The sequence below is a fragment of the Lissotriton vulgaris genome, chromosome 1_1, assembly GCF_964263255.1.
Source record: "Lissotriton vulgaris chromosome 1_1, aLisVul1.2, whole genome shotgun sequence".
Classification (NCBI taxonomy): domain Eukaryota; kingdom Metazoa; phylum Chordata; class Amphibia; order Caudata; family Salamandridae; genus Lissotriton; species Lissotriton vulgaris.
This window is the reverse complement of record NC_141685.1, coordinates 1,899,717,892-1,899,730,968: the sequence shown is the minus strand read 5'-3', so window position 1 is coordinate 1,899,730,968 and position 13,077 is coordinate 1,899,717,892.

Below are 13,077 nucleotides of genomic sequence, written 5' to 3'. Positions count from 1 at the left end.
CTTTTCAGTGTTGAATCCCCAGCTGTGGAATAAGCTGCCACAGAATGTGTGTGAGGAAGCCACTCTTCTTCCATTCAGGAAAAAAACTGAGGGCTCTTCTGTTTATGCAGGCTTTCGAGCAAGAGAAGTTTTGACCAAGTGGGTATTGTGGCATGGTGTAATTGGTGTTGTTTGTCATTTTCTCACAAGCGCTAAGAGACTGTTGGTGATTATGCGCTATACAAATGACACTTAACATTAACATACTTCCTTCCACCTAGCATTCCCCCAAGTCTCCCAATAAAAATTATACCTTACTTGAGTGCATAGGCATAGTGGCCGCGGCAGGAAAGGGCCCAAAACACAGCATGACTACATCACATTTTTGCCCTGAGAACATGAGATTATTTTGCAATGTGGAAAGCTGTGGGTTTTGGGCCCTTTCTCAGCTAGTACCTTGGTAAACCTATCAAACCTTCACATGTTTGAAAACCAGGCAACTAGGGGACTCCATGAGCGTATGAGGAACACGCCCCTCACTAAGTAATTTTACCCACAAGCCCTTGCAAACGTCAAACTTCTACCAAAAAAACCGAAAACACATTTTCCTTAAATTTCTGTGACTGAAAGTTCAGGAATCTGTAAGAAGCCGTAAATTTCCAACCACGCTGAGATACCACATGTCCCCCGATAAGAACAGTACCAAACTTGTGTGGGTGGGCTGGGAGAGTACAACACAAAAAGTTCTAAAGGGCTACCCTTGCAAGGGGACTCCCTTTGATCTTGGTTTGATTTGTTCCTGTTCGGGCACTAGGTCTAGCCACACAGGTGGTGCAGCGTTTTTATCAGTACAAATGGGATAATGTGAGTGGTAGGAATTTTGTAGATTCCTGCAGGTTCCAGAAGTTGTAATTTTAGGCAAAGTTTGAGGTTAGAAGATATTGTGGGACAGAAAATGTTGTGGGATCCACACAAAGCACACCACCCTAGGGTCCCCTGGGTGTCTAGTTTTCAGTAATGTCTGGATCTGGTAGGGTTTCCCAGGTGGCAGCCTGCCCAAATCCAAAACGTGCAGTCATTTACTATTGCAAATGGGACGATATTGGGAGTTAGCCACACTCTCCTGGCCGATTGGTAAAAACAACATCTAAAAGAAGCTAAAGTCCTCTCACTTGCCATTGGATGGGATTTTTTAGTCCACTGAGAGACCTTTGAGGCTTTAGTGGCGAGATAGGGACCCGATTATAGGATGGGCCTGACCAACTCCGTCATTTTGTAAGAAAACATTTTCCTGTTTTACAGTAAACCTTCTGCTCCCGTGCAAATTGGAGGCAAAAAGACTGATTTGTCCCATTTGGGATGGGGGTTTTGGCCAATGCCAGAGTGCAGCACCCTCACCACTTTCTCTTGCCTCAAAGGTAAAATCCCTGTTGTCATGTGGACTTTCAACTGCCCTAGGGGAGCAGATTTGGGACATTGTCCCCTCCTATCTGCCCTCAGGGGGCAGAAAGACACTATTGCCACTTCAGGGACAGGGGTATGACTTGATGCTAGGATAGGCCACACCCTTCTTTGTTTTGGTGCCATAATGAATTCCCTGATGTGTAGTGGGCTTTCAGCCCCTGGGGCAAATTGAAAAGAAACCCCCCATATGCCCATGTGCGGTGAAGACAAAAAGACGTGTTTGTGTCACTTGGGTTGAGGATGTGGGTAATGCTCTAATGCCAGAGTGCAACAGCTGCACCAAGTTTTTTTGTCTGAAAGGAAAAACCCCTGGTGTAAGGTGGTGCCTGGTGTTTAATGGGCTTCCTGCCCCCTCCTGTGGGGGGGTGCAGATTGGGGGCAACACCAGCATCCACCCCCCCCCGGAAGGCAGAAAGACTGAAATGTCAGGGGTGGTGGAGGAAATTGCACCCACACCTAAGAGGCAGCCACGGCCCGTGGCGGGAGTTCCGGTGGGGCAGAAAGGCGGGGCGGGGTGTGCTAAAAACCGGAATATGGATAATTGGAGGTGAGTAAACAATTTAATTAATAAAACGAATTTCATAGCGCGCGCTGCATCGCATTTTGCGATGCAGGGCGCGGTACCAAATTTGTTCAGCTATTCTGAAATAGCTAGAGAAGCTCCATCATATAAACATGCATAATGTCAATCATCGATGCGTTTAACACCCTGTATATAGCAATCATACATACCAACATGCAAAACAATAACCCTATACCTCTCACATCGGATACCCACTCAACCAATATCCGGTGAACCTCATCTTTCCAAACAAGAACAGTAGGAGATCTCCTAGGTGGAGGCAACATCCAATGGAGGCCGCCATTGAAACAATGTTAACTGTTACAACAAAACATGTTCAACAAATATTTAGAGAGGTCAGCATAAAGAAAGAATAAGATATTCAAAGCAGTGTCTTGATCATGGTGGTTCAAGAGTCGAGCTATGATCAGTCTCAGTGGAGCACGCAGGGCCGATCTAGGAGCAAGCACCCGATAAGCCCGCTCAATTGCAAATGTTGAGGAGAAGGCCTCCTTACCATTAAGTCCCGACAGGAGCTACTCCACATAGGCTATTGGTGATGCACCTACGTGCCCGAGAGGCAACGAAGCCTGTTAGTGTTGTTTGGCAGCCTTCAAAGCCACCCCAAACTGATCTCTACTGATGAAGGATATGATCCAGAAACACGAGTCGTGTCTCGTATATAGAGATACCTTATACCAAGTACCTACTTGCACCAATCTTGGTGAAATACTTACGAACTTTGTCCTGAATCATACGAACTGCATGTACCAGAATGCAAAGGGGCGATCCGGCTGAGAGGGTAGGAGTGTGCTCCCCTTTTGTTTCCCTGGGGCCCGTGTTGGTGGGCTCAGGCACCACAGCAATAAAATAATATTATGGTGAGATCTGGCCTCCAAATCCTCTGCCTTAGTTGCCATCATCTTCAGAAGCTTTTCAGTGCGCTCCAGTCACTTAAACACAGCCGGCTGTGTGTCCTCTATTTCAGAAATGCGCTGTTCGGTGGCGTCAATGCTGGTCAATTCGCCTGTGCATATCATCTAGGTGGGTGTCCAATGCATCAAATCTCACATCTATAGCCTTGAAGTAGTCTCGCAGGTCTGACATAATGGCTGTGCCACTATCAGCATAAGATGAACCAGACTCAGGAGGGTCTGGTGGGCCTGCGGGTTCTCTGCACCAGGTGCCTTCATTTTCTTCACATCTGGGAGTTTTTGTTACGTCAAAGGATAGCTGCCGCTGTTTGGGGTCCCCACGACCCATGGTGTGCTGGAGAAACAGAAGTGGTGTCCCTGAAGAGTGAGGATTGCTCTGCCAGTATGCACCAGTGGTGGAGGCTACTAATGGGGACCAGCAGTGCTGCTCAAAACACACCAGTAAGGTGGCGTCTCACCACACCACTAGAGGCAGGGAAAAAAGAGGTATAGACCACTAAATAGAGGCCATGTTGTCGACTATCATTCAAGACATGAATCTGCCTAGAGCATGATTACTGGTAAGTCGCATACAGTAATGTCTTCCTGGGCCACCCAGCCCCTTGCATGGGTCCCATTCGATCCCAGGGATATGGTCGCTAATAAGGTGCCTAGGGAAGACCTCACCTCGTGTGGTACATCCAGTGGCCCCCTAACTCAGGGGCCTGGCATTAATTGTAGGCTGTACCCTCGATTTGGGCCGATGCCTGTGCAGACCTCCAGCGCCAATGTGATGGCATCAAGATGCATAGGTGAAGTGTTAGGGGGAGAAAGAAGACCCACTAACCACAATTTGCTCATGCAAGGATGTGCATGGTGATGGGAGTGTCTACCTGGCTGCTGCACATCCACACCTCTCCTCCTTCCTGGCCTCGAGTTTCTGCACATCTGCTCAACCCAGCAGCGGCTCCGCCCTCAGACTCACCAGCGACCCCTGTCATTTGGGGCCTCCAAGGGCCGCGTCAAGCCACTGCCAGGGACAGTCAGCGTGCCACAATAGGTGTGGAAAATTCTGCCACCGCAGAACCCGGGCTGCTCACTGAGTTCACCGGTAAACGTGGGTATAGCCAGTGGCTGCAAAAACGCTGTTGAAGCAGAGCATGGCTGCGTTTATTATGTGGCGGTTCCGGAGTTTCAGGGATGAGCATCCATCTTGGTGCTCGACCTGGCCACACCCCCATGGGGCAAAGGGAAGTTCGCAACAGAATCAAATCAACTGGATCTGAAATTTGGAGGGAGGTTGGTTCAGGGAGATGTTCTCCTCCTGGGACTCCCTACATATTAGCAAGAGAACACTTAAGAGGAAAATAAATACCAATATGGATTAAGTAAATTGCCCTACAGTGGTGCTAGTATAAGTTATATAAAGTGAACAGAAGAGGATATTTTGAAATGTTTTAGAATATTGCAAGATCTTTGTAGGGGAGAAAGAGGAGTAGTAACTCAAGTGGGGGTAGAAGCACCACCTGAGGATACCCCAGCTCATTACATGGCTATGAATGTAGGGCTCCATACTATACTTTGGCTTCAAAATTGGCAAAAGATGACTGAAAAGGAGTGAGATTTAGCCTTCCCACGCTATGGCTCACTTAGATTTGATGTGTTGTACCATTTGAAATTGGTGATGGTGGCATTACGGCCTTTACCCAGATCATCTCAGTTTGAGGTGCTTTATGCATGGATGCGAGCAGCGCATGTAAGAAAAATAGATCGAAGTCAGGAAAGGGTGAAGATGTCGATCAGGGCATTTCAAGATGCATGGTAGGATGCAGTAATAAAAAGATGGAGGGTAAACACCATTCAATTAATCAATCAATCAATCAATCAAACATTAGTAGAACGCACTAATTACGCATGAGGGTCTCAAAGTGCTGAGCGGGGTTGGGGGTGCAGCTACTGCTCGAACAGCCAGGTCTTGAGAAGTCTCCTGAAGGTCAGCAGGTCCTGGGTCTGTCACAGCTGTGTAGGGAGGGTGTTCCTTGTCCTGGCAACGAGGTAGGAGAAGGATCAGCCACCGGTAGAGGTCCTATGGAAGCATGGGACACTGGCGAGGTCGGCAGAGCGAAGCTGGCGGTTCAGGTTGTAGTAGGTGAGAAGCTTGTTGAGGCATGCTTGTCTGGCGTTGTGTAGTGCTTTGTGGGCGTGGGTGAGGAGCTTGAAGGTGATCCTCTTCTTGACTGGGTGTCAGTGCAGGTCTTTCAGGTGGGCAGTGATGTGTGTGTGGCGGGGTAAGTTGAGGACAAGGTGTGCGGAGGCGTTTTTTATGCGTTGTAGACTCTTCTGGAGTTTGAGCCAGGTCCCTGCGTAGATTGTGTTGACATCGTCCAGTCTGATGCTGATGAGGGAACTTGGTTCCTGTAGGGATCCAACTGTAGATCTAGGGATGAGACGGCGTTGACTTGCTGGGTCATTGAGAAGGATGAGTCCAGGATGAACCCCATGTTGAGTGCATGGTCAGTGGGTGTGGGCGCGGCTCCCAGGGGCTGGCCACCAAGAATCGTTCCTGGCGGAGGGAGTGGATCCGAGGATGAGGACCTCTGTCTTGTCTGAGTTGAGTTTCAAGTGGCTGGTCTGCATCCAGCTGGCGACGGCCTTCATGGAGGTTGGTGTTGGCTGTGGCGGGGTTTTTAGTGTGTGAGAGGATCAGTTGAGGGTCGTCGGCGTAGGAGTTGATGTTGAGGTTTTTTTAGCAGACGATGTTGGCGAGCGGGACATGTAGAATTTGAAAAGGGTAGGGCTGAGGGATGATCCTTGGGGCACGCTGCAGAGGATCTTGGTGACTTCGGATTGGAAAGGGGGGAGGTGGACCCTCTGGGTTCTGTTGGTGAGGAAGGAGGTAATCCAGTCCAGGGCTTTGCCGCATAGCCCTGCGTTGTGTAGGCTTGTGCGTAGGATGTGCTGGCAGATGGTGTCGAAGGCGGCCGAGAGTTCCAGGAGGATGTGGGCCGCAGTTTCGCCGTTATCCAGTAGGTTCCTGATGTCATCTGTGGCAGCGATGAGGGCAGTTTCTGTGCTGTGATTGCTGCGGAATCCAGATTGGGACGGGTCCAGGATGTTGCTCTCCTTGAGGAAGTGGGTCAATTTCCTGTTGACAATCTTTTCAATGACTTTCGCCGGGAACAGATGAAGGGAGATGGGTCGAAAGTTCTTGAGGTCCTTTGGGTCCACTGTGGGTTTCTTGAGTAGGGGGTTGAGGTTGATGTCAGCATGCTTTCAGCTTTCCGGGAAGAGGGCGGACTCTAAGGAGCTGTTGATGATCTTCCGAAGTTGGGGTTCAATGATGCGGTTTGCTTTGTTGAAGATGTGGTGAGAGCAGGGGTCAGATGGTGAGCTGGAGTGGATGGTGTTCATGGTCTTGATGGTGTCGTTGACATGGGTCCAGGAGAGCAGGTGGTTGGTGAGGCTTAGGGTCGGTGAGTCTGCAGTGTTGGCGGTTGTAGGGAGGGTCTGGGTGTTGAAGCTCTCATGGATGTCTGCGATCTTGCAGTGAAAGAAGGTGGCTAAGGAGTCACATAGGTCTTGCAATGGCGGGATGTCGTTGGAGCTGGAGCTGGGGTTGGAGAGCTCCTTCATGATGTTAAAGAGCTCTTTGCTGTTGTGTGCATTGTTGTCGATGCGTTCCTTGAAGGAGCTCCTTTTAGTGGTTCAGATGAGTTGGTAGTACTTGCGGCTGGCATTCTTTAGGGCTGCGTGGTTGTCCAGTGTCTTTTCATGCCGCCACTTTTTCTCGAGTCTTCGTCAAGTCTGCTTGGATTCCTGGAGGTCAGTGGTGAACCAGCTGGCCTTTCTGTTGGTGCGTCTGTTTTTTTTTTTTATCGGGCGAAAGTGTTGGCGCAGTTGTTGATCCATTGCCTGAGGTTGCTGGCAGCTGTGTTGGTGTCGGTGGTGTTTGTCAGTGGGTCTCGGGAAAGGGAGGTGATGAGCTGGTCTTTTGTGACCTTGTTCCAGCTGTGGTAGGGGATCCGTAGTGGGTGGTGGTGTCTGGTATGTTTCTTGAAGGTGAGTGGACACAGCTGTGGTCAGTCCAGTGGATTCGGTGTTGTGGCTGAGGGTGATGTGGTTGCTGGCTGAGAGGATGGGGTTGAGCATGTGTCCAGCAGTGTGGGTAGGGGTCGTGACAAGCTGTTTGAGTCCAAGGTTGGCAAGGTTATCGAGCAGAGCAACAGAGTTGCTGTCATCGGCGTTCTCGAGGTGGAAATTCAGGTCTCCGAGGAGGATGTAGTCTGTGGATGCAAGAGCGTGTGTGCTGATGATGTCAGAGTTGGCGTCGATGAACTGTGGCAGAGGCCCTGGGAACTTTAAATGATTTTTCTTTTGAGGGTGGTGTTGGGGTTGGTGTGGATCTAAAAGTGCAGGTGTTTGGTGGTGCTGGAGGTGTCTGTCGTGCAGGTCGAGACTCTGAGGGTGTTCCTGTAGATAATGGCGATTCCTCCTCCTGGTCTGTTGGTGTGGTCCCTTCTGGTTATCTTGTATCCACCTGGGATGGCTATGGCAATGTAGGGTGCCGAGGAGGGGTTAATCCAGGTCTCTGTTAGGAAGGCAACATCTGGGGAGGCTGAATTGAGGAGGTCCTAGAGTTAGACAGCGTGCTTGTGGACAGAGCGGGTGTTGAGTTGTATGTATCTGAGGTTGTTGCATTCTGTTCTAAGCGGTGGGGCAGGGCATGCGGCGGCTGGTGAAGCTGCAGCTACGGCAGGTGAAGGGTCCGTGGGTGATTATCCGGCTGCTCTGGAAGCAGCTTATGGTCCGCCGGTGTTGAGTCCATGGAGGAAGCTGGTGTCGTAGCGTCGTCGGGTGTCGTGGCTCTCGCGAGGGCCAGGGGGTCTGGTGATGGGCGCTGTGCAGGCGCGGACGGGCACACGCAGGCTTGCCTTGGGCGCGACCACACAGCGGTCTCCCCAGTAGGGGAGGGCGAGGAGGGAGAGGAGTGCGGCCGGGAGGTGGGAGCAGGGCGGGTTGCGGCGGGAGAAATAATAACGCAGTGGCAGCGTTATGGGCTATGGGGAAGCGGGCAAAACAGGAGCCAAGAATAAATAAGCAGGCAAAACAGGACAACATTGAGGGAGATAGACTATTTCCCTTACTAGTGAAAGTAGGAGATGCCCAAAAGAGAAGAGAAGAGGAAGATGATAGCGATACAGATGGCAGTCTTCTGGAGAGGTTGTTGGCAGAACATCCACCTCCATATAATCCAGATTAGGAAGGAGGAACAGGAGCTTCTACAGGGGAAACAGGGGAGCCGCAGATGAACCCTACTGTGGGAATAAGAGTAAGGATTTCAGCAGGAACAGAGGGGATGAAGACGCAACCACTGAGGGGAATGGAGGCAGATGAGGTTAACCCAGTTACCAGTTTACCGAAGCTCTTACAGTACCGGTCACCATTGGCCCTATATAGTCAGTATACAATCCCGATCAGACAGGTAATGGAAGATTGGTGGAGTCAGTAATGGGAGAGGGTACTGGTTCTGGAGGGAATGGGACAGCGAATGGAAATGGTCACCCTTCGAGGCCCATAAAATCAAGTACGTCATTGCTAGCCACAGCAGATTCCTCTAGGGGACAGGTGGAACATAGAGCACAGAGGACAGGGTCCTTATCTGACTCGCGTTCTGACTTGAGGATGTAGGAACCTCCAGTGAAAGGCCCTAGTGGAAGGATGATGGAAAGCAATAGTCAGGGAGTTTCGGGGAGCCAGTCTGTCTCACAGAACATAATGGAAGGAAACCAGCGGGAAGATCAGGGTAGTGAGAGTGGAGAGTCGAGTAGTGTGTCGATTCGACAAACAATTAAAGCTGATTTGAGGGCCAAGGTGCTGGATGTGGTGGGATTAATGGCAGAAGTGGAGTAGATAATTAGTGAAAATTTGCCTTTGGAAAGGATCGAACTCTATTGAGCCAGATGAATTGCTGTTTGTGGCAAAGAATATAACTCACAAGGCAAGAAAAGCACATGAGAAATTGACAGAGTTGGCACAGAGGTATGATGTGGATTAATCTAAAACTAAGATGTTACAGTGGAATCATAGGCTAAATTACAGTGATCAGGAACTGGAAGAGAAAAGAGTCATAGGTTTGAAAACGCATATTCGAGAATTTATCATAGGGAGGAGCGCGTGGGAAAATGGGAAGAAATATGGTCAGAGAAGAAGAGTGCCAGTAATAGTATAGGGGAAAGTGGGAAACACCACCTCCAGGTGGAGGAACGATGACAGTAGAGGCCTTTCCGTTGTGAGAGGTACCGAGTGGAGGGTATGTGCATGTGCCTTGGAGTAGGGGTGACTTAGCAGCATTTACCAATGATTTTCCTCGGCTGAGGGAAAAACTTGTTGAATGGTACACGCAAATTAATCGGTTTGTCAAAATTTCCAAAGTACTGTGAATTGGTTTTAATAAATTTTTTGATATTGTGGTACCAAGTGATTTGTGGGCAGCTTGTGAAATTGCTGTTGATGGCTGTCTTTGGAGCCTGAGTGAGATTCTGTTACATATGGTCCTTCACCTGTTGTTATGAAAAAGTGCAAACAAGTAATCACATGGTTGCAATCTAAGATTTCGCCACAAGATATTGATTGGGTTAAGATAGACAGAACTGTTCAGGAGCTAAGGGAGACTGTGCATGCCTACTATGAGAGGCTCTGACAAGCCTTCAAGCAGTGTTCAGTGACTAAATATCGAGGGACATAATATAGAATGCCCAAAATATTGACTCCAAAATATCGAAGTACAGAATATAGAATCCCTATCTACAAACAAGTAAGTACTAAAATATCAAATCCAAAATATAGAATGCTAAAATATAGTTAACTAAAATATCGAATTTTTCAAATGTATTAAAAATAATATAAAAGTAATTAAACATTAAAAACAATTAAATAAAACATACTTAAAATAATGTAAAAAAGCTTAAAATGTAAAAATAATAAATGTAATATAAAAAAAGTAGAGATTTTGTTGGATAGTGAGAGTGTCAAAATTACTATTCCCACTCCAGTGAGTGAAACAGTAGGGAAAGTGTTGGATAGCGTAGGGGTAACAATTACTATTTCCACTCCAGTGAGTGCAACAGTAGGGAAAACGTTGGATAGCGTAGCAGTAAAAATTACTATTCCCACTCCAAAGAGTGCAACAGTAGGGAAAGGGTTGGATAGCGGGAGGGTTACAATTACTATTCCCACTCCAGAGAGTCGACAGTAGGGAAAGCGTTGAACAGCGTAGGGGTAAAAATTACTATTCCCACTCCAGTGAGTGCAACAGTAGGGAAAACGTTGGATAGCGTAGGGGAAAAATTACTATTCAGACTCCAAAGAATGCAACAGTAGGAAAAGCGTTGGATAACGGGAGGGTAAAAATTACTATTCCCACTCCAAAGAGTGCAACAGTAAGGAAAGCATTGGATAGCGGGAGGGTAAAAATTACTAATCCCACTCCAGAGAGTTCAACAGTAGGGAAAGCGTTGGATAACGGGAGGGTACAAATTAGTATTCCCACTCCAGTGAGTGCAACAGTTGGGAAAACATTGCATAGCGTAGGGGAAATATTACTATTCCCACTCCTGAGAGGGCAACAGTAGGGAAAGTAATGATTTAATATTAAAAGAAGATTACATCAATTATAAATACCAATAACAAATTAATTAAATATAATTACCAATTAATAAAAATTATTACCAATTAATAATTAACTATCAATACATATAAATAAAAATAAATATTTACTTTATTTCAATTAAATTACTTACCACCCTATTCCCCTATAAACCCACAACCCGCTCCAAATAATAAATATTACAATTAACATAATTATCAATTAATCAATTAATAAAAAGTAATTACCAATTAATAAAACTTAATTACCAATTAATAAAAATTAATTATCAATATATATATAAATAAAAATAAATATTAACTTTATTACAATTAAATTACTTCCCACCCTATTCCCCTATAAACCCACAATCCACTCCAAAGAAATAATACAATTAACATACTTATCTATTAATCAATTGATACAAATGAATTACCAATTAATAAAAAGTAATTACTGAAGAATAAAAATTAATTACCGGTTAATAATTAATTATTAATCAATTAATTATCAATACATGTATATAAAAATGAATATTTAATTTGGTATAATTAAATTACTTCCCACCTTATTCACCTAAAAACCCACAACCTGCTACGGAATTAAATTGCACAAAAATGTAATTACATAACATTCATTACTTTAAAAAAATTAAACATACATTACAAAATTAATACATAATATTAACACATATACTACCATACATAACACAAAAAAAATACGATATTCTGGAAATCGATATTTTAAATTCAATATTATGGAAATCGATATTTCCTACCCCAAATTCGATATTCTGACTAACTATATTTTGGTAATTTGATATTCTGGGCTGTGTATATTTTTAATTCGATATTCTGGGCAGTCTATATTTTGGATTCGATATTTAGGGTGTTTACCTTCAAGCAGTATAGTGAGTTGGATACTCTTGATCCAAAGGATATGGGACAGTTTGTCTCCAAATTTGTGTTAGGATTGAGACCAGAAGTTAGCTTTTATGATTCATCCGCACTTGATTTGCTGGCAGAATAAATCTGTGGTGAAATGTTGTGGTAGGCCAGATACTGATGTGACGAAGTGAACTTGAAGCACAAAAAGCTTAAGGATAAGCTGATGCTGGTCCAAATGCAGAATGCAGAGAAGGAAGATCAGGCCCAGATCAATGGAGGAACGCTAGGAAGAAGGCAGGGAAATAATCAAGGAGGGCCTCAGAATGTATCAGGTCAGGGAAAAGGGAGACCCATAGATCCTAAGACGGGAGTAGATGTTGCTACCTTAAAGAAGACTACTGCATGTTATAACTGTCATAAGATTGGGCATTGGAATCTTGAGTGTAGATTGAATCCAGCTAATCAGATTCAGCAGGAGGTAGTGGTGCAAACATCTGCGGTTGGTAATACAGTGACGAGACCCAGATCTGTACAAGGGGGGCAATAGGTCCGCAGGTACCAGTTCCCCAGCCACTGATAATCATAAAGGGAACCCGAACCTATCAGCAGAAGCCTTTTATTGAGACCTTTGACGGATTCGGTTCAGACCCATTGCAACGACGGTGTCTGAGGGGGAGGAAGAGTGTACCTTGGAGCAGTCTTGGAGGTAGATCAGAGAGGACAGTATGTAGAGGCAGATGTTAATGATCACCAACTACCTTCTTGGTTGACACAGGTGCTACTTGCTCTACTGCGAGGTCTTCAGTAGTTCCTAACTTACCCCTCTCGGGACAATCGATTCAAGTTGTAGGAGTGGTGAACAAGAAGATGACTAATCCATTGACTGAACCAATACCTGTAAGAATAGGGACCTTACATGATCGATACCAATTTGTGGTATGCGACTCAAGTCCGGTCTGTCTGATGGGTCGTGATCTCTTGTGTAAATTGAACTGCACCATCTATTGCACGCCCAAAGGAGTAGAGCTGCAGACTAGTGATGATGATGCTACCTTTAAGGGGGTAAACCAGAATCTGTGTGTAGAAGAATTTCCTATGTTAACAGTTCAGGAACTCCCGCTCGACCTGAGACTCTGTCTCTTTGGACGTATGAGATTTCAGGAGGGAAGAGATAGGACTGATCAAAAGAGTTGAGCCTGTTAAGATTCAAGTCAAACCTAATACTGAGTTTCCGAGAACACCTCAGTATAATCTGGCACCGGAGACAATTGCAGGAATCAAACCTGTGATTGAGTCTATGATCGAACAGGGAATTTTGAAGGAGATAAGGGGAGTCCATGTAACTCACCAATCATGGGATTGCAGAAACTGAGTGGGAAGTACAGGATCGTGCAGGACCTGTAAAAGGTTAACACAATCGTGGTTCCATGTTGTCCCGTGGTACCGAATGCATCAGTAATCTTGTTCCAGATTGCATGTGAAGCTGAATGGTTCACTGTGATTGATCTGTGCCAGGCATTCTTTACAATAACTCTGCATGAAGAAAGACAGTTTTTGTTTGCTTCATGGCTGGAAGATCGTATGTTAACATGGTGTTGAATCCCTCAAGGGTATACAGAGAGTCCA